The sequence below is a fragment of the Lynx rufus genome, unplaced genomic scaffold (genome assembly GCF_022079265.1).
Source record: "Lynx rufus isolate CCGP_SWC_20201006 ecotype Redwood Valley unplaced genomic scaffold, mLynRuf1.p SCAF_14, whole genome shotgun sequence".
Lineage (NCBI taxonomy): Eukaryota > Metazoa > Chordata > Mammalia > Carnivora > Felidae > Lynx > Lynx rufus.
The window spans coordinates 23742442-23763432 of NW_025814828.1; the positions used below are offsets into that span (position 1 = coordinate 23742442).

Consider the following 20991-nt stretch of genomic DNA (forward strand, 5'->3'; position numbering starts at 1 on the left):
GAAAGAGAAAAGGGGCAATAACCAGGGGAAATTATTCGTGAATTATTCTAAGTATTTTAAAGATTATAGTGCCTAATATTTGATAAATTTGAGATGTATCACTTATTTTTATTATTTTACCACTTCATTATTTTACCATTTATTATTTTATTATTTAAACCACCTTTTGAATTATGTAAGGAAAATAGGTAATTTTCTAAAAGAGAAACTGAAAAAGGGATTGTCCAAGTTCAAAACTTAATTCATAATATAGTCATCAACCTATCTTCTGTGTAAGAAAGATATCTCCCAACAATTTAAGGTGCCCAGAAAATGGAACAAACTATCTGCTAAAGGAATAAGTTCCATTTCTGGAAATATTATAAGAAGGATTATTCCTGCCAAATAGGGCCAAGTCTCAAAAAATGCTAAAGACTCCTAGGGCCTAGTGATTCTCCTACATAATGGGGTTTGGCCTTGATGTGCTGGCAAAAGCAAGATTTGAGCAAAATGTGGGAAACAGAGGAAGGAGAGGCTTGCACAAGTCTGGAAAAATTCTGGTTAGATGCACTAATGGCAGTCTTAAGGTTAACATAACACGTATACATACACACAAACATACAACACATGTTATGTCAGGGTAATCTCCTGTTTCACCCTATTTCAAACATCAAATTGTATACATTTCAATGTCAATGGTTTTTTTAAATAAAAAGTCACATTTAAATTCCCACATCTGTGCATAATCCAAACCATGAAACAGATCCGAGGTTAAGTATAAGATATTTACATTAATTGAAGAAGAAAAATTTTCAGCAATTATATTTCAGAGGAAAAGCAAATATTATCTAGAGATATACATTCTATTTAGTTTTAAATACCACTTTACAATTTACAAACTGTCACAAAAACATTGAATTTTTCACTGAGTTTCTAAGAAAGATAGTAATATATTAACAATATTATAAAGATATTTATAAGAAAGATACTAACAATATATTAAACAACTACTAATCCTCACAAGAACCCTATGAGGTAGGTACTATTCTTATCTCCATTTCAAAATAGGAGCTTGGGTTTTACGGAGATTAAAGTATTTGCCCACAAGTCACAAAAATGGAGAAGCCTGGATTTGAACTAATTCATTTAGAATCAGATCATTGCTGTACGCGATGGCTGTGTGGCAGGAACCATGGTAAGGAATTTGCTTACATGGTTCCATTTAATCCTCTATAACTCCATTAATTCAGTAGTATTATGATCCTCTTTACAGATAGGCAAACTGAGATTAGTGAGATCTAGAGTCTCCTAGCTAGGATATTGAAGATTTGGGATTCTCCCCAGGCAGTCTGACTCTAAAGCCAATGTGTTTAATTCCTGCACTCTACTGCTTTTGCAAAGTAAGAGAGGTACTTAAAATGACTTGTGCATAGAAATACTATAATCATCTTATCCTTTATCACAATGCAGGAGCATAAATCCTTCCAATTCTTCAAACTTGATTCTATTTTTCATTTGTATTGAGTTACTTTCTTAGGAATGTGGTACACGTTACGAATTTTAAAAATATCCATTCACTGGAGCCTCATGTTAGGTTATGTGGACCTAAGTTCCCTCAACGTGTGAGTGCAGTACCCTTTTAGATAGAGAACTCTGTGCTGTTAAATACAGCCACACGGTAAAAACCTCTCCTACTTAAAGGGGGGAAACCCCAAATAATTAGACAATGAAAAGACAAGTAGACTGCAAAAAAATGCATTCTCACAATATTACTTAAGCTCATTTCACTTTTTCAAAAACAGGAAGGGGCTACAATTTGGTAACATTTCCTGAAAATCCCAAACAACGGTTTATCTAGTACTTGCTTCTCCTAAAACGTCTATCACACAAAATCCCTTCTGTGATATTCCTGCCAAAAATGCATAACCTGAAACTTAATCAGAAGGAACCATCAGACTAACTTAAATAGAAGGGCATTCTACAAAATAACTGCCCAGTAGTCTTCCAAAATATCACAATCATGAAAGGCAAAGAAATCTGAGGAAGTAAGTGTTCTAGATTAAAGAAGACTTAAGAGATATGACAACTTAATGTGACATGCGATTCTGGACTGGAACATGAACTAGGGTAATTTTTTTTTTTCTAAATAAGATTTTGGGTCAACTGGCAAAAATTTGAATCAGATCTATGGGTTAGCTGATAGTATTACTTCAGAACAAATTTCTTGATTTAAATAATTGTGCTGTGGTGATTTAAGAGGTTGTCTTTAAGGAAATAATTAGAGGTAAAGAAATGGTATTTTTATAAATCTCAAATATTTCAGAAAAAAATATATCCAAATCCACTGTTTTTACAAAACCAATTTTACATGCTTTTACCCTCTATTAAATTATACATGGATTCACTGGATGCCAAGAGCCAGTTTGTTCATTTTTGAAGGATTGGGCATGCATTAGCATTTTAGAAAACAGGAATAAAATATTGGAAATGATGTTTCCTATATTCGCTTTAGGGAAAATCTGGTTTGGGACGATTATTACTCTATAAGCCATATGTGTGGTTTGAAACCCTCTTATATCTAGAAGTTGGCTTGGCTTCTGCAGGTCACATGAGAAAGGTAGGTCTGATGATAGTCAATCAACACAATATGCCTGTCAGTTCTCAACCTTGTCAGCTCTAATCCCCAGCATTACTGGTCACTTCTTAGCCAGTCCTGAGCATCTTGGAAGCCCAGGATGTAATGGACTCTGATCCCTTGGTGAGTTAGACTCTGTCACTATACTTATCTGCATGTGCTTTCTACCACATTGCAACTCTCAAGTTCTTGAAACTCTCTCTCTATGACCTCAAACTAACCCATGACATATTGTTTCCAGGAATATATGGATCCTCAGATTAAAAGAGGCACATTCACACTCCCAACCCTCTATACTTCTACTTTTAAAATTGGAAAAATTAAAAATTTCCACTTTCATATTATTTTGATGTTTTTAATGCTAGACTAAGCCTTAAGCCCTGATGGTTTCTAAGGGATAGCTTTTTGGGAGAAATATAGCATAATTGATCAAATTAATTATCATCCAAGCAACATAAAAGGAGAATATTAAATAAGAAGCTTACATATTCTTATATATTATAAGAATAAGTTGATTTTTCCTGATTCACCCTTGGGGATGAAAATCTTTTCTTAAAATAATCCCCAGATTTGTTCACTATAAATTTGATACCCCATATAATGTGAGCATTGATGAAAGAGGATTTTAAATACTTCCATGATTTGTCACTGGGGGAAATACTCCATTTTGCAATATGCTGTACAGTGCAAAGCCCTTAACTGCCCTTACTTTTAAAACCAGAGATATGGTCATCTAAACTCCTCATTGATAAGGACCGTCAAAAGACCAATAACTAAAAGCAAACAATAAAAAGCTAAACACAGACACAGTCCATTGAAATGCCTCAGATACACAATAATTTATTATTTCAGTATAAAGCTTTACTGTTTGTAAAAGTTTTCACCAATGTTTTCTAAAACTCAGAAGTATCCCTTAACTCCATGACCATTCCAGCCTCCACATCAGGACATCTTTCTTTTTATTCTACCATAGTTTCTGAGCATTATATATCCCTTATACTTTCACATCTAGTAAATTGTGCTATTTTGACCCCCTCAACCTATAATTCCTTCATCAATTACAACCTCCCAATTTCCTGGTTTCTGCAAAATTCTTATCTGCCTTTTAAGCTACAAGTACAATATCAACTTCTCACTCACAACCCTCTCAGTAAGTTAAAATTAAATGTCTCATAAGCACCCCATGGCACTTTCACAAATACAGACTACAGAAGATCTCACATGGCTTTTAATAATATTAGGTTGATGTGGTAGTTATTTTTACATGTCAACTTGGCTGGACTATCGCATTCAGATATTTGATCACACATAATTCTACAAGTTTTTGTAAAGACACTTTTTTATGGGAAATTAAAATTTAAATCAGCAGACTGTGAATAAAGACTACCATCCATAATGTGGGTGGGCCTCATCTAATCAGTTGGAGGACTTAACAGCACAAGACTTACCTCCCGCTAGGAGGGAATTCTGCCAGAAGCCTTCAGACTTGAACTGCTTTGCTTTTCCTCCCTTGTCACTCCATCTAGACAGAGATATGAATATAAATATATACACACATCTTACTGGTTCAGTTTCTTTGGAGAACCCAGACTAAACTAATATAGCAGAGGATACTGGCATGCTTTATTTTGGTTCTCTGCATTTTTCTGCATCTATAAATTTTTCAGTAACTGCAATCCCACTGATATTTAGATATAAAAAAATTCAGAGGCCTTTTGTTAAATTGGATGCACATACTGTAAAATGCTATTATCTTATCGTGTCTTTCATCATTTTTTCTTTACATGAGACTCTATTTTCAAGCATTCTGTAAAGAACTGTATTACTTATGTTAAACAAAAAGTTACATTCAGTGACAAAAGCATCAAAAATCCCTTTAAGTGAACTGGAGATTCCATTTATCTCTAGGGCTCCATGCACCCTGATTTGAAGACAAGTGAATAAATACTTGAGGTCAGCCATTTTGGAAAATCAATAAGAAATGAGAAAAACTATGGTGAACTGGAGAATGTATACTGCATCAACAAACGGCATTAGCTATAGGCCCAGTAGATTATAATTACAAGTTTTAAAACTATGTTAGCCTCTTATTTTGTTCAAAACATAACAATTTTAAAATGATGACAACTAAGTAAAAAAATAATAATAATAACCACTTTGCTTTCCAAACAAAGAAACCACTGAGGACTCTGGTTTCTGGCCTCAGGCTGATTCTCTTTAAAAACTGATTTAACTTGTCAGAAATAGATTGATTTTAGTACACTCCACTGAGAATATCATCTTTCAGAATGGTATTGAATGCTTATACATGTTGACTATGATATGAATTTCAGAGGCAGAATTAAAGAACTCCACATATCTATTGATGAATGATAATTAACTGCACTTAAAGCAGAGTGGTTCTATGATAATCTCTCTCACTTCAGGCAATTCAAGGGATCTTCCAGCTAAAAATTACTCATTCACATAACTCTAGGCTATTTTAAAAATATATATGAACAATAAATTTAAGAAGTATCAAGGAGATCTCTTGCTGACACAGTTCATTTAGATCAGTAGTATTCTAAGGGGGCCTGTATCACTCACTCCAGGGGAACATTTTAGGTTATCAAAGTGATAGGGGTGGAAAGCTACCAGAATCAAGTACACAGAGGTCCATAAATGCTCCAGATTATACCAAATGTAAAGAAATATCCTGCGACTTTCAAACATCCCCATGAATGTTCATGAACACGAAAAGCCTCTTTATCTGTGAGGACAGATAACCTCATCTCATTTTATAAACACAAAGCACTTTTGGAAAGTTTTAAAATAACCTGAATTTTCTGGAAATCCAACTTCTAGGTTTATTAAGGAAGGGTGTGCTTTGCTCTCCAGAATGTTACCAAGAATTTCTCAGTATTCCCCAAAATTATGCCAGTGAAGTCATTGCTGCTTATAGTATTTGAGTAGCCCACATTACACATCTATGTCTATTGGTATGAACAGCTGTCACAAGTCCATAGACTCTATGGAGATGACATACAAGTATGTGAATACTTCATCATGTCTTCTAGAATAGTCATACCTAAGAATTTACATAATAAAAATATCTTTCTTAAAAAATAAAGTGTTTGGTATTTAATGTCTCCTTTATATTATAGCACTTTTGAAAATTTATGTCAGTAGGTCCTATTACCTATTAATTTTATTTCAAGATATTAAATGAGGCATTAAAATATTAATATTAAAAGACACTGTTAGGTCCAACTGAGTTGAAAAACACTAATTTAGAATATATCCTGATTGATGAGCCTAATCCATATTCATGTCCTCAAGGTGAGAAATACAGCGCAGTCATTCCACCTCTGAAATGAAATGTTTTCTTTTTGCCAAATTATGGACTTATCACAGAGTGGAGCATCATTTCATAAAACTTTGTGAAAACTTTCTTGTTTAAAAATTCAACGACTTGATTTCCCACCTAATTTTTCATAATCATCGAGCAGGATTTAGTATACTTATTTTACCACTCTTCACTGTTATGGTTTGTGCTGTCTCAAAAAAGAAATAGTAAAACACACTTAGAGCACTCATGAAGCATTTTTAAAATTTTGTTTCTGTGCACACCATTACTAAACAACCTGTTACTAATGACACTTCAAACACTATTACAGCCTGTTAGCAAAATCAGATCCCTGTGAGCTACGGTGCCGTCCTCTACTTTTAGACTGTGTACAAGACACTTGGCATCCAAGGCTTAAATTGTTAAACTCTCCTCTCAGTGAGATCTAACTAATAATCCCATTCTAGGAGAAATAGAGAAGACTTTTTATTAATGATTTAAGAAGGGATAAATTCTCCTTTAAATTGACCTTCAGAACTTTTTGGAAGTTCTACCTGGAGGTGAGATGTAGCTATATGCTTATCAAAACCACTTAAAGTCAGTCATCATCTTAAATGAAGCATGCAGCTTCTGAAAGAAAACAAGGGGAGTGGTAAATATAGAAAGGGGCCACACACCTGGCCAGCCAGATGAGCTAAATTAATTCTGGATGAATCAACAGGTTGAGGTAGCTATAACACAATTTCATCTGCCAGAAATATCTTCCTACAATGTCATCTCAATCTACTTAAGCTATTCAAGTCTTCAGTAGACATTCTCCTCATTATGTTGTTATGCTCTTGAAAATCCAATTAGAATGCAGAATAAACGACCAACAAGTAAATGAATGAAGATATTCTCCCTCCATCTTTTGCTTTCTCAGGGCTACCACCACTGCCCCAGTAATTTTAGACAAGACTATAGCTCTCATTTCTTTCTAATCATTTCACATAACATCTAGCTCATTCCTGTTTTCATTAGCTATTTAAATAAAAAAAGTACCCTATCCCATTTTCCCCCTTTAAATGTATTCTCTGGCATCTCCAAATAAATCTCATTGTGTCACTTGTCTGACCTACAAAGTCAAAACATCTTAATCTGACATTATTGAACAAGTTGGAATGGATGAGTTAACATACTGAAACAGCTTTAACTCATTATTTTCATAGTCTTACTGAAATGTAACTCATATACCATAATTCATTTAAAGTACACAATTCAATCCTAAAAGAGACCTCATACCCATAAACAGTCAATCCAAAACCTCCCTCCCCTACCCTAGCCCTAAGCAATATTAATTTTCTTCCCATCTCCATTAATTTGCCTACTGTGGACATTTCATGTAAATAAGTCATACGATAAATGGTCTTTTGCAACTGAGTTCTTTTACTTAACATATTTTCAAGATTCCTCCAAGTTTTAACAGGTATTGGTACTTCGTTTTTGCAGATAATCTACTATACGGTTATACCACACGTTATCCATTCAATAATTGATGGAAATTTTGGTTTCCACTTTTGGCTCATATAAACAATGGTGCTATAAACATTCACGTACAGGCTTGTGTGCAGACACGTTTTCATTTCTCTTCAGTATAGGTCTAGGGTATGTTGCTAAATCATATGGTAACTACATTTAACCATTTGAGAAACCACCAACAACATTCCAAAGTATGTGCACCATTTACATTCCCACCAGCAATGTACAAAGATGCCAATTCCTATACATCCATGCCAAATCTTGTTCCTCTCTTTTTCCTTATAGTGATCATAAAGGAGTTAAGCGGTTTTGATCTGTATTTCCCTAATGACTAAGGATGTTGAGCATCTTTTCATGTTCTCATTGGTTTGGGTACATCTTCTTTGGAGAATTATCTATTCAAGTTCTTTCTCAATTTTAAATTGGGTTATTTGCCTTTCTAATCAAGTTGTGAGAGTTGTTTATATATTCCATATACTAGTCACTTATCAGCTATATGATTTACAAATATTTTCTCCCATTCCGTGAATATTTTTCTAACTTCTTTGGTGATGTCCTTCGAAGCAGAAAAGTTAATTTTGATATAGTGCAATTTATATTTTCTTTTGTCATGTGTTTTTGATATATCCATGAAATCATTATTTACCCCAAGTTCATGAAGATTTACTCTTATGTTTTCTTCTAAGGGTTTTATGGTTTTAGCTCTTACATTTAGGTCTACTATCTGTTTGGAGTTAATTTTTTTGTGGGATCTTTGTAAGATGCTGTTGAATTTGTTGTGAGTTAATTTATTATATGCTTTATTTTAAAAATGGTCATACCAGTGGGTAGAGAAAATGTAACAGCGAATGCAGCCTCCCTTAAAAAGTGCTAATTATGGTGTGTCACCATTCAGTGTTTGCCTTAAGAACCCCAATCCGGGTTTTAATTTTCACTGTCACAGATATTTTTAAGGATGATAGTGGCCACTAAGTTCCATGTACTTTATATGGCACATTAAGAGGAACCCTTGGATGTCTACATGATACTGGGCAACTCATCCTTTGGACTTCAATTTCCTCATTCATGAAATGGTGACATAATAGGGCTCTTAAAGGAGTGTAACAGAAAATAATAAAAAGCATGTAAAGTGTTCAGAATTGTACTTGGCACATAATAAGCATATTAATTCTCTTTAACAATACCGTTCTTGTTGTGTTAATATTATTATTACTATCTCATTTAATCCCCACAACAGACTCTCTTGCACCAGGTTGTGCCAGTTATGAAAACAAATACAGTAAAACCTTGGTTTGCAAGCATAATTCGTTCCAGAAACATGCTTGAAATACAAAGACTTGCATATCAAAGCAAATTTCAAGAACCATTGGCTCAGTTGTGATCATGTGATGTTCAGTGTCACATACTACTCATATTGCATGACATCGCTTGTTTACCAAATTAAAATTTATTAGAAATATTTGCTCATCTTGCGGAACACTTACAGAACAAGTTACTCACAATCCAAGGTATTAATTGTATTTCAAAACAGGTCACTGAAAACAAAGACCTAGATGCAGAAGTAATAGAGAGGGTGACAAAAGGGCAAGGTGAGGTAACCCAAAGAATAAAAATTAGTCAACTGCTGCCAGTTCTAAAGCTGGAGGAATAAAAAGGCTCAGTTATTTTAGTTGATCTCAGAAGATACAATTACCAATAGAGCTTGGAAACTCGGAACAGGTGATGTCTGAGAGGCTATCCAAGCAAGGACAGGAAACATGGAGGAGGGGGCGACCCTAGAAAGGAGGGCCCCAGTGGAAATGGGACTAGAGAAAAGAAAATATTCTGATGTAATGACTACTCACTCCTGTCCTCCAGGTCCTGACAGTGGTATCCATTGGCTAAACCTAACCAGAAGGAAGCTCCCCCCCGCCCCCGCCCCACCTCCAGGAAATGTAGTATGCCTGGGAAAAGCAGTATGCAGTAAAGGGCTGAGAAGAGATCTGAGCGCAAACAAGCAGACATCCAGCACAGAGGCTAAGTATGTGTTAAGGATCTTGTCTCCTATGACTTCAGAGTGAGGATTCGGCCTGGGAATTCTCTTTTCACCATAATATAAAAACCTCTCTAGAATGCTTAAGAAAAAAAGCACTGGAGGATGGCTGGCATAATCCCAGGAACAGTAATTTGATAGTAATTAATTTAGTAATTTAAGGTGGCAGTCTGCTTTCCCTTTAACGGAGACTCAGATTGTTTCACTAGTCCTAAAATCATACAACTACATTGATTATTTCTGTCACTGCTTGAAAGAGCCATTATTCTAGCAGTGGAGAGACAGAGAGAGAGATACCTTGAGTTTAGTGAGTTGATCGTTTTACTCAGTTTGTGGTATACTGTCCCACACAAGGACCCAGTTTTGTGTCTTAATTGGTTGAATAATTGAGTAATACTCCCTTTTCTCTACACCCTACTCACTTTTCTCCTCTTGCCTTCAGTCACCATTTAAATTGTTTTACATGTTTCTTGCAAAATGTACATTGCTTTATGTAAACACACTTTTTAGTGCATGTAAAGGTAGTAAGTTTTAGTTATCATTCTGCTTAATTTTTTTTAACGTTTATTTTTGAGACAGAGACAGAGCATTACTTTTGAGACAGACAGAAACAGAGCATGAACGGGGGAGGGTCAGAGAGAGGGAGACACAGAATCCGAAACAGGCTCCAGGCTCTGAGCTGTCAGCACAGAGCCCCACGTGGGGCTCGAACTCACGGGCTGTGAGATCATGATCTGAGCCGAAGTCCGCCGCTTAACCCACTGAGCCACCCAGGCACCCCATCATTCTGCTTAATTTTTATCACTAAACTCCATCCATGCTCTTAAGATCTATGTAAGTTGCTTCTTGTACATCTCATGTTGCTTCGAACCACTCATAACGTTTTCAGTTGTGTATCTGCAGTGCTTTACCTGAACACTCTCTGAGATACACACGCAGATTGCCTGTGTCTCCCAGGCATACAATCGACACTTCAATAAACATCCCGCACATACACTCTCATGTGCCTTGATGAAAATTTCACTGCAGTAGAAACACAGTCACAAAATTGCTAAACCTTAGGTATATATGTACATACGTATATTTCTATACATATATTTATATTTATACATATATACATATGCATATGCATATATAAATATGTATATGTATACACACAAACACATATATATTTAATTTTACTAAGCAGTGCATAGTGCTTCCCTGAATGGCTGCACTGGGCTACAGCTTCAAAAGTAACGATGAGGATTTCTAGGTCCCCAAATCTCTGACTGCACTTGGCACAATCCAGCTTTCTAGTTATTGCCCGTCTAACAGCTGTAGAGTGATCCCGTTTTCTTTCCATTTGTATTTCTCAAACAATAATTTAGACAATCCCACCACAAGCTTGTTATTTTCTTGGGTTGTCTCTTTAGTAAAGTGCTTGTAAAAATCTTTGATCCATTATTTTCTGGAGCTGGAGTTCTATTTTCCTGCATTATTTGCAGGAGATCATTTTATATAAAACATAAAACACGTTTTGATTTTAGACATTACAAATCTATTTTTCCATTTTTTAACTTTGAATTAAATTTGTCTAACGTGCTTCACTGAAAAAGAACAGAAATCCTTAACTTTTATACAAACTCATTAAATTTTGCCTTATGGTTGGTATTTTTGAAATTTTAAAAATGTTTGGTTATTTATTTTTGAAAGAAAAAGAGGACAAGCAGGGGAGGGGCAGAGACAGGGAGACAGAATCCGAAGCAGGCTCCAGGCTCTGAGCTGTCAGCACAGAGCGTGATGTGGGGCTTGAGCTCACAAACTGTGAGATCAGAACCTGAGCTGAAGGCAGGTTCTCAGTCACAACTGACTGAGCCACCCAGGCGCCCTGTAGTCTTGAAATTTTAAGGAGTCCTTACCTCTCAATCATACCCCGATGCCTTTTCTATTAACATTATTGTTGTACCATTCAAATTTTGGCCTGTACTCTAGTTAGAATACACCTCTCGCTGTGGTGGTAGATAATAATCCAGTTTTATTTACTCCATATAGGGATCTCTTTGGCCCACCACCATCTTTGAAACAATCCATTTTCCCCATCGATGTGTGTGACACATGTATGAAACTCCTATCCACGTCTGTTTCTGAACATACTTTGGTGTTTCATTTGAATTTTTTCTTGCTTTGACAGCGCACTCTATTTCTATGACTTTGTTTTTTATCTTAATATCTGGCATGGTTGGTCCTCCATCTTTACTCTTATTTTTAAAGATTGGCCTAGTTATTCCTGAATTTTCATTTATCCATACACTTTTTTAAGGTAAAAAAATGAGTTCAGCAACTTCCTTAAACATTATACTATAATTTTGATGGGTATATTATTAAATTTTTGAATGAATTTGGGGAAAATGGGTATCTTTACAATATTTTTTCATCTCAATCAAGAGCATGGAATATTTTGTGTTCTGTTAGTTTTAAACTTCAGCTATAAAGAGCTATTTTTCTTAAACTAATCCCTGTATTATTAATGACAATGTGTTCTGGGGCACCTGGGTGGCTCAGTCGGTTAAACATCCGACTTCGGCTCAGGTCATGATCTCGCGGTGAGTTGGAGCCCTGCGTCGGGCTCTGTGCTGATAGCTCAGAGCCTGAAGCCTGTTTCGGATCCTGTGTCTCCCTCTCTGACCCTCCCCCGTTCATGTTTGTCTCTGTCTCAAAAATAAATAAATGTTTAAAAAAAATGACAATGTATTCTTTTATTAAATATTCTAATTGGTTATTTCTCATCATTTTTATGGAATAATCTTGTTATCAGCAACATAGCAGGTGAACATTTTAAAAATTCTTAATTCTGATAGTTTGTGTGGAGTCTGCCAGTTTTTCTAGGTAAGTCATTTATCTACAAAAAAAGTGTCTATTTTATTGTTCTGTATTCCAATCCTATTTCTGGTTTCCTTCTCTAATACTGGCTAGGTCTTCCTATCCTAGATTAAAATGCAGTAGTGATAATAAATATACTTGGTTTGTTCCAAATCATAAAAAGAACACATTTCAGTTACTACAGTAAGTGTTATATTTGCTGTAGGGTTAGAACACAAATTTACCAAGATAAGGAAGTTCCTTTATATTCTTGGCTTAATAGAATTTTCTATTTTAAATTGATAAAGAGCTGTATCAAATATTTATTCTATACTGTTTAAGATAATTGTATAAATCCTTCTTTAATCGACTTATGTGGAAAACAATATTGATAGATTTTCTGAATTGGGGACATTTTTGCATTTCTTGGATAACCTTACTTGATGATGATGATAATGATTATTATGTATTTTAGATAGAGAGCGTGAGTAGAGGAGAAGGGCAGGTGGGGGGAAACAGAATCTTAAGCAGGCTCCACACACAGCATGGAACCCCACTTGGGGCTTGATCCCATAACCTTGGGATCATGACCTGAACCATAATCAAGAGTCAGGTGCTCAACTGACTCAGGCACCCAGGTGTCCCATGTTGTATTATTTTAATAAGGTATTAGATTTAATATTTTGGATATTGTCATCTATTTAAGAGAAAGGGAAATTCTTCTATGTGATTTTGTAATCAACATTATATTATCTTCATAAAACAACATAGGCACAAGTGCTCCTGTTTTTGTATTCTCGTCCATGAGAAAGGAAAAAAAATAAAAGATCCTTGACCATTTGGTAGGACTCACATGTAAAACCATCTAATCCTGGAGCGTTTTCAAAGAAGTGGGTTTATCAACTTCCCAAAGAATCAATTGGTTTGATTTTTATTTACCTAGTGAAGTTCTTCTCTGTTTCTCTTTGCACCAATTTAAACATTTTATATTTTTCTAGATGATATACTTCACATCTTCAACTGTATTTGCACATGCAGTTATGTTATTTTCTCAATTATTTGTTGCATACAAATTCTTTATCTCACTTTGCATTTTATTTACATCCTCTTTTTGTTTTGACTATGTTACCAATGGTCTATTTTATTAACCTTTTAAAAGTCTAATGTCTGATTATGGTAATTTTCTGTATTAATGTTAGTCATTATTTGATTTCTACCCTTATATTTTCTTTTATATATTGAAGTATAATTAATATGCAGTATATTATTTTATAATACAGTGATTCAACAATTCTATACATTGCTCAGTGCTGATCACATTAAGTTTACTCTTAATCTCCTTTATCTGTTTCACCCAGCAGTGTCTACAATAGCCAAGCTATGGAAGTAACCCATGACCTTTTCTCATTTTAAAAAATGTGCAAGTTTTCTGTGATTTTTTTACATTAAGTATTTATTCTATTGATTCTGCCTTTGAATCAATGGCTTTAAAGGATTTACATTTATATTACAAATTTTAGAACATATTTATTTATACTATTCCTTTTTTTTTTGTTTGACTTTGTCCTTTACTTTTACACTTTCTTTCATTTTTATATTGCTCTTTGTGTTTTCTGGGTTTGTTTCAAGTTTTTATTCAAATTCTAATTACTTAACATGTAGTGTAACATTGGTTTCAGGAGTCAAATTTAGTGATTCATCAGTAACATGTAACACCCAGTGCTCATCACAGGTGCCCTCTTTAATACCCATCACCCATTTAGCCCATCCCCTGCCTACTTCCCCTCCAGCAACCCTCAGTTTGTTCTCTATAATCAATAGTCTTTTATCATTTACCTCCCTTTTTTTCTTCCTTTCCCTATGTTCATCTGTTCTGTTTGTTATATTCCATAAATGAGTGAAATCAGATGGTATTTGTCTTTCTGTTGGGTAGATCAATATTTCTCTTCTTGGTTTAAAATTTAAATATGCTACTGTGAAGAGATATCTATACCCTCATTTTTACTGCAACAGTTTTCACAACAGCCAAGATATGGAAACAATCTAAATGTCCCTTAATGGATAATAAAAATGGGATATCTATACACAATAGAGTATTATGCATCCATAAGAAAGGAGGATATCCTGCCATTTGCAACAACATGGAAGGATCCTGAGTACATTATGCTGAGCGGGCTAAGTCAGAAAGAGAAAAGTACTGTAGGACATCACTTACATGTGGCATCTAAAAAAAAAAAAAAAAAGACGAACCCATAAAAAACAGAACAAGCTGGTAGTTGCCAGGGTTAACAGAGAATGGGAAATGGGGAGGGAAGACATTTGTTTAAGGGTACAAATTGGAAACAAGTGGTAAATAAACCACAGTAATCTAATGTACTGTGTGATAAATAAAGACAACAAACAATATTGCACTACAGCTTTGTAATGTGATACATATGGCTACAAAGGTAATATTATAAATATAAATGTATCAAGTAACACACTATGCACCTGAAATTCAAGGTTACAGGTCAAATATATTAAAGAAATAAATAAAATTGAAGCATTCTGTTTTGCCCTTACATGTTTGCCCTTCGATTAAGATGCACGGCATATTTATTTAGCCCTACTGATATTTAAATTTTTAATGTTTATTTGGAGCACAAGCAGGGAGGGGCAGAGAGAGAGAGGGGGAGACAGAGAATGCAAAGCAGCCTCCAGGCCTTTCTTTTAATTCTTCTAGAATTTTTCTTAGATACAACTCATTTTTACCAGATATTGATTTGCCCATGATTAACATACATTTTTTCACTTTCTCCCAAATTTGTTTAATTATAAAAAAGCATTTGAAACCAGTTTTTGCATTTCACTCATAATTACCATGGCAATTTGGTCAAAATGTCCTAAAAAAGACTTGCCCTTGCAAGCAAAATATAGTACAGAAGACAAAAAAATAAAATCCTTTTTTGTTTCCACAATTTCTTACTGTACAAGGGAAGGATGTATCTTGATATAATAAAGGGTTAAACTCTCTCTGAAAAGTCATAAATTTTAGGTCTTCCTTTTCAACAGATGAATTCAGCATCCTTTTGCAAAACTTAAAAAATTGCAAGAACCTTTTATTTTAGAATGACGTCAGAACTTTCAACAGAAGACGAACTGAAAGTTTAACTTCAATTTGAAGATGTGGCAGAATTTGTTTTAATCGGAGTTTTAACTGAAGTAGGTAAATTGAAGTAGGCATCAACTAAGGGCTTATACGTTACCAATTCAGGATCCTGAAATAATCATATTGTTCAAGAAATAATCAACCTTTAAAATTCAGGAATGTGTACAGATACAGCAAAATCACAAGAAGTCCACGGATATAATTACACTTTTAAAAAGAGTAATTTAGAATATATCTATTTTTTATCAGTTTCAGAGACATAGTTGAATAATAAAATATGTATCTGAGGCAACAGGGTGTAGATGAGAACTTTATTTTCTGATCAATTTTTCTGTGCACTTAAAATTTATTTAAAGAATAAAGGTTATTAACTTTTAAAAACTAAATTAGTGACTGGCATCATCATGCCAAATATCTCCACTAAAACTGGACCTAAAAATATCCTTAAAATAATTGCACTATCCACTTTGCAAAGAAACACAATAGGACAAAGCCATTTAATAACTCCTTCACTGATCTGTACACATTAGAGTACTCTTCCTTGGAAGAGGGATTACTAGTATAGACATGAATCTTCCTTTGTTCAGTATGCACAGATTAATGACTATATGCTCATTCATAAAATATTTCATAATAATAATTATGTGACATTACTCTGGGGATTCAGAGCAAACTGTAATGGTCATAAAAGATACCTGGAATCAGTTAAAGTTGTAGGTAACAATCTAGTGCAGAAGCATTCAGTACCACTAGGTATTTCAACATTTATCATTTCTTTTTTTTTTTTTTATTTTTTTTAACGTTTATTTATTTTTGAGACAGAGAGAGACAGAGCATGAGTGGGGGAGGGTCAGAGAGAGAGGGAGACACAGAATCAGAAGCAGGCTCCAGGCTCTGAGCTGTTAGCACAGAGCCCGACGCGGGGCTCAAACTCACGGACCGTGAGATCATGACCTGAGCTGAAGTCGGACGCTTAACCGACCGAGCCACCCAGGCGCCCTTCAACATTTATCATTCCTTAAGTAAAACTCTGTTAAATTACTTCCACAGATTAAAGTTCTCTTAGTATGCAGCAGCTTTAAATAACCTCAACAGAATAACCAAAATCTAATACTGTTAACCCAGGCCCCACCAAATTTAAGGACATAAGATTATTCTGTCAGTAACCTCTTGGACTCAATGCTCATTATGCTGTACATATTCAATAGTTTAAAAATGGCTTATTTTCCAGCTTCAGGAAAAAGAAGTAATGGATTTAAATCCCATATCCACCATCTGGGCTCTAGGTTTTCCTCCTTCACACGGGAGGTTGTTGGTGTCTGGGGGGCTACTGCCTGTTTGAATCCCAGCCATAGTGTTTACCCAACAAAAGTTCCTGAACACTCTTGAGCTGTGATTTCCTTTTCTATTAATAGTAGCTGACACTATAGTTATACAATGTGCCAAGAATTCTTATGGATTTTGACCTTGATTCTTATGGAATTTGACCTTCATAATAAACCCATTCTTATATCCTATTTTTATTCCCATTTTTTTAATAGTGGATACCAAAGCACTGATACTAAAGTTTCTTGCTCAAATCACACACTAGGTCAGTGACTGGCACTGATACTGAGGGAGTCTGATTTCAGAGTCAGCGTAAGCTTTCCTACAGGATTGCTGTGGAGATTAAGAGACATCAACTCTTTAAAGCATTTATATGAGTTATAGTTTTTCAGTAATCACTGGATAAATGTTAACTACTAATCAAGTATAATAATATGCGTTCAAGAGATGGGAGGGTTAGGCCTTAAGTTTAGACTTTTGATGTAAGAAAGTATATTTATTAATATAGGCATATAAGTTTACATCTTTCATGTGTTTTTTATGATTTCATGAGAAAAATGAGTGGGGGAGGGGCAGACAGAGAGAATCTCAAGCAGGCTCTGTGCTGTCAGCACAGAACCAGATGCCAGGCTTGAACCTCAAAATTGCTAGATCGTGACCTGAGCCAAAATCAACAGTTGGACACTCAATAGATTGAGCCACCCAGGCACCCCTAAATTTTCATCTTTCTTTGCAAAGATATTAATTTCTTATAACTAAGAATTTAAATTATACAATGGTTTTGGTAACCATTTTATGACTTTTTTTTTTTTGAGAGAGAGAGAAAGCACAAGCAGATGAGGGGCAGAGGGAAAGGGAAAGAGGATCTTAAGAAGGCTCCATGCCCAATCCAGATCCTGATGTGGGGCTCAGGCGCAGGACTGTGATATCATCATCTGAGCCAAAACCAAGAGTTGGACGCTGAATTGACTGAGCCATCCAGGTGCCCCACATTTCTTCATTTCTTTAAATTTGTAAGATACATTAAAAAATGAAGACCCAGACAATGAAATATGATTTGGCAATAGAAAGGAATAAAGTGCTGATCCATGCTACAAGGATGAACCTCACAAACATCATACTGAATCAAAGTAGCCAGACACAAAGACCACATATTGTATGATTCCATTTATATGAAATATCCATAAAAGGAAAATCTATGGGGACAGGAAGTAGATTAGCAACTGCCTGTGACTGGAGGTGGGAATGAGAGTGAATGGAAATGGGCATGAAGTTTCTTTTGTAAATGATGGAAATGTGGCACATTGTACTACAACCTAATTTTATTGTGGTATTTAGTGTATTTTATGGTATGTATTTTTTATATTCCAATAAAGCTATTAAAGAATATGGAAGTAACCTAGGTCTGTCTTTTCCTCTGTGAGCACCCATAATTAAATACTTGAATGCCCTTAAGCAATTCTCTTTTGTTTCCTCATTCTATCTAGGCTACTTCCTTATCTATCTTTTTTTTGTTTCATTTTTAACAGTTTTACTGAGGTATAATACATAAAAACTGCATACTTAACACATACAATTTGATGAATTTGAACATATGCATACACCTGTGAAACTATCACCAGAGTTAAGGTAATAAACATATCACCTCCAAAAGTTTTCTCCTGCCCTTTGTGTAGTGTATGCGGTAAGAAAACTTAAAAGCAGATCTAGCCTCTTTAATTTTTTAAGTGTTCATTATGTTAACTATAGGCACTATATTGTACAGCAGACCTCTAGAACTTACTCTACTTGTACAACTGCAGTTTTAAAATCACAGAACAGCAACTCCCCATATAACCCTCCTCCTAGGCCCTTGTAACAAACATTCTATTCTCTGCTTCTTTAAATTTGACTTATTTAAGATAGTTCCTATAAGTAAAAGCTCTATGTGTCTTACAGGTTTATTCATGGTATTATATATGGCAGAATTTCCCCTTTTTAAGACCAAATAATATTCCATTCTATGTGTATGCAACATTTTCTTTATCCATTGATCCGTCAATTGACTTTACTTCCTCATCTAATAGTCCTATCCTTGATGACTGATACCATGCCTTTTTTAATCATTGTATTTCCACTAGGCACTTTGCAAACATCTGTTTAATAAATGAACAAAGGGGGTTCTTTTTTTTTTTTAATTTGAGAGACACACAGACACACACACACACACACACACACACACACACACACAATCTTAAGCAGGCTCCATGCTCAATGTGGAGCCCAATGTGGGGGCTTGATCCCCCAACCCTGGGATCATGACCTGAGCTCCAATCAAGAGTTGGACGCTCAACTGATCGAGCCACCCAGGAGCCTCAAAGGGTTACTTTTCTTATGGTTCTATATACTTAATACTTTCAATAAGCCCTGAGTGATTTTTCTTCATGTTGCACATGGAAAAATAAAGGCTGGGGCAGGTGAACTAAACAGTATCAGATTATGTAATGTGTAAATATTTGCAGGCAGAATTTGTCCTAAGAATGATGATTGTGTCTAGAGTGTATCTGAACAAAAGCCTTAAGTGTATCTTTTTTCCATCCCAGGATTGACATACTCTGCAGGAAAGACACATATCCCTAATTTAGTCTAAACTTCTGAAGGCTGTTCAGTTTGACTTTAACCTTCCCTGAAATGCAGAAGCCACTTGTCTATTACAAGCAGTACTATTTCTTTAATTTCCTAAGTCTGACAGAGGCTTTATTAGTCTATGTCTGATCATGAGCCAAGGTCAGCATCCTTCAACATCCAAACTAAAGGCAAAGTGACACAAGTTCTAAAAGAGATAAAAAGAGAATTATAAAGCATTCATGTCCTGAAAATGCTGATGCAGATTTCTTTAGTGCTTTTTTAAACAAATGTTAAAATGGTTTAGGAATTTTTAAGGAAATTAGCCAGAATTTTTGGCAGCTTTGGTTAAGAGAGTAAACTTCTGTGGAAGGGTAAGAATAAATGTATAATGAAATATAGACATGTCAGCTCTAGGGTATGGATGGTGAGTATTTACATCACTTGGAATTAAAAAAACCCTCTTATCTCTGTAGATATATAAAATTGGGCTTTTAAAAGAAGAAAAACTATATAGTTTGGATGTGAAAGAAAGTAAGGATTAATGTAACAATTTACAATCTACCCTTCTATTAGGGAAATCTCCCAAAATGAGAATTACAATCTTTATTTAGAAATCTAGCCCCATGTGGATTTTTCTACCTTAATAAGCTCATCTCAACTATTTTTTAAGTATATTTGAAAAGCTAATACCAAAACAAAGAGATAACTGAGATCAACAAAATAAAGTGGTATTTCCAGAATTCTAGGTAATTGAGTAATCCAAACAAGGTGGTAAAGATAAGGTTAAGAAACAAAACTTCCTTGTATTTCACCTATGTCAATAAGAGGGGTGACTCTACACGTTTAATGAAACCCAGTAATTTGACAAAACACAAAGATTAAGTCCTGTTAATTATTACATCAAATCAGCTATTTGTGTTTTTAATCAAATTCTTCTATGCCTACAAAAAAATAAATGACATCTATTCTTTCAAGTAACTTTATATATGTTAGCCCAATGTTCCAGAATCGGCTGGCATAAGATCATAATACATAACCAGCCAAGAATGATATTTTCCTTCTTGGAGTTTCTAGAGTACATACCTCCTGTATCACTTATCATCTAGTCTTTGCAGACATTCTTTATATTCCTGTCTAGTTTTATTATTGGTTCTTGTACAGTGATTTCTCATCCACTGTCATGACTTAGGCCCAGTCTAGATTGACACTTCCTATTGAAAGGGACTGGGTATTATATTTCTGAGGGTCCTCTACTGCCTCAAAATCAGGTGCTACACACTTGGCAGGCCATCAATACTATTTGCTGAATGACTGCAGGGAAGTTTCTGGGCTGAGCATTCCTGTTCAATTGCCTGAGACAGGGTAAACTGATGCTGCAGCCCTTTTATACTAAGACATATCTTCCATTCCTAGTTGCATGTTCAAGAGAAAAGTACATTCTTGTTTTTTGTTTTGCTTTACTCTGATATTTTTCTTGTTTAAAATCAAAGAAATTTACTTTAGATATTTGCCGATTTGAAAAAAAAATGTATTTCTCACACACTAATATAAGAAAAACTAAAAATTCTAATACATTTCAA

The 20991-nt window shown here is 34.9% G+C and overlaps 1 pseudogene; it reads left to right on the forward strand.

Moving 5' to 3' along the window:
* The first annotated feature begins 443 nt into the window (after nucleotides 1-443).
* LOC124509214 (ferritin light chain-like) overlaps nucleotides 444-20991 on the forward strand; it is a 37677-nt pseudogene continuing 17129 nt past the window's right edge.